The sequence below is a fragment of the Abrus precatorius genome, unplaced genomic scaffold, assembly GCF_003935025.1.
Source record: "Abrus precatorius isolate BTA unplaced genomic scaffold, Abrus_2018 Scaffold1, whole genome shotgun sequence".
NCBI lineage: Eukaryota > Viridiplantae > Streptophyta > Magnoliopsida > Fabales > Fabaceae > Abrus > Abrus precatorius.
Window position 1 is genome coordinate 9,205,566 of NW_020874291.1, and position 2,500 is coordinate 9,208,065.

Below are 2,500 nucleotides of genomic sequence, written 5' to 3' on the forward strand. Positions count from 1 at the left end.
CATGCAACCATCACAAACTGGAAGAACAACCATATCCATAGGGACCAACTCCAGGAACATGATGCCCGCATGCCTATTGCCACTGCAAAAAGTGCACGCGTTGTTGGAAAAATCCAACGCTGGTTCACCGTTTTATAACTCTCCTCACACCTCAACAAGAACAAAGTCACCCGGGAGCACTTAAAATCGAGAGGGACAAAGGAAAATGCACCCAATAGACCCTGCCCATGCATCGTTGATGCAAGAATAAGCCACGCCACGATGCCCACAAATTTCCGAGGGACGCACCGAGACTCGGCCGAAGTCGGCCAACATTCGGTTTCTGGATAATTGACGAATCAATAAACCCAATGCCATGGAAAACCAAGCCACACAAGTGAGGGGAGACTTGCATGAGCATGGGGGAGGGGCCCCAAGGCAGCACCGCACCTCCCACTGTGGGCGTGGTTGGTGAGGTGCAGCCCCCCCCTATAATAGGTTATTATGCAAAAGCCAAAATTGTAGTAGTAGATACCTTTTTTCTGAGCAGACATAAGTCCATATCGGGACCTAGAGATCGAATTTTGACGTGATTTTTTGCAGGGAGGCTCACAAACACAATATATTCACGTCCACAAAGTTTTAGATTTTTTCTCCAAGGGATGAATTTTTAATGAATTTTTGAATCGGCAGATTATGAAAAACCGGGGAAAATAGAAAAAGGCACCTAGAGATCGAATTTTGACCTGATTTTTTGCAGGCATTCACACAAAATAACACCAAATGTGTCTGCAAAGTTTCGTTACATTTCCCCAAGGGAATGATTTATAATGAATTTTTCTCCGAATCATCGCACCATGGTGCACCTTGATGCCCACCTTGGTGCCTCTTGATACCCACCTTGGTGCTTCTTGATACCCACCTTGGTGCCTCTTGGTGCCTCTTGGTGCCCACCTTGGTGCCTCTTGATGCCCACCATGGTGCACCTTGATGCACACCTTGGTGCCTCTTGGTGCCTCTTGGTGCCCACCTTGGTGCCTCTTGATGCCCACCATGGTGCACCTTGATGCACACCTTGGTGCCTCTTGATGCCCACCTTGGTGCCTCTTGATACCCACCTTGGTGCCTCTTGATGCCCACCTTGGTGCCTCTTGATACCCACCTTGGTGCCTCTTGGTGCCCACCTTGGTGCCTCTTGCTACCCACCATGGTGCCTCTTGGTGCCCACCATGGTGCCTCTTGGTGCCCACCATGGTGCACCTTGATGCACACCTTGGTGCCTCTTGATGCCCACCTTGGTGCCTCTTGATGCCCACCTTGGTGCCTCTTGATACCCACCTTGGTGCCTCTTGGTGCCCACCATGGTGCCTCTTGGTGCCCACCATGGTGCACCTTCATGCACACCTTGGTGCCTCTTGATGCCCACCTTGGTCCCTCTTGATACCCACCATGGTGCACCTTGGTGCCTCTTGGTGCCCACCTTGGTGCCTCTTGATGCCCACCATGGTGCACCTTGATGCCCACCTTGGTGCCTCTTGGTGCCCATCATGGTGCCTCTTCATGCCCACCCTGGTGCCTACCTGGTGCGTTTTTATGCACCCTGGTGCCCTCCTGGTGCGTTTTTATGCACCCTGGTGCCCTCCTGGTGCGTTTTTATGCACCCTGGTGCCCTCCTGGTGCGTTTTTATGCACCATGGTGCCTACTTGGTGCGTTTTTCGCACCCTGGTGCCCTCCTGGTGCGTTTTTATGCACCCTGGTGCCCTCCTGGTGCGTTTTTATGCACCCTGGTGCCTACTTGGTGCGTTTTTATGCACCATGGTGCCCTCCTGGTGCGTTTTTATGCACCATGGTGCCCTCCTGGTGCGTTTTTATGCACCATGGTGCCCTCCTGGTGCGTTTTTCGCACCCTGGTGCCCTCATGGTGCGTTTTTATGCACCATGGTGCCCTCTTGGTGCGTTTTTCGCACCATGGTGCCCTCTTGGTGCGTTTTTCGCACCATGGTGCCCTCTTGGTGCGTTTTTATGCACCATGGTGCCCTCTTGGTGCGTTTTTCGCACCCTGGTGCCCTCCTGGTGCGTTTTTATGCACCCTGGTGCCCTCCTGGTGCGTTTTTATGCACCCTGGTGCCTACTTGGTGCGTTTTTATGCACCATGGTGCCCTCCTGGTGCGTTTTTCGCACCCTGGTGCCCTCCTGGTGCGTTTTTATGCACCCTGGTGCCCTCCTGGTGCGTTTTTATGCACCCTGGTGCCCTCCTGGTGCGTTTTTATGCACCATGGTGCCCTCCTGGTGCGTTTTTCGCACCCTGGTGCCCTCCTGGTGCGTTTTTATGCACCATGGTGCCCTCCTGGTGCGTTTTTATGCACCCTGGTGCCCTCCTGGTGCGTTTTTATGCACCATGGTGCCCTCCTGGTGCGTTTTTCGCACCCTGGTGCCCTCCTGGTGCGTTTTTATGCACCATGGTGCCCTCCTGGTGCGTTTTTATGCACCATGGTGCCTACCTGGTGCGTTTTTCGCACC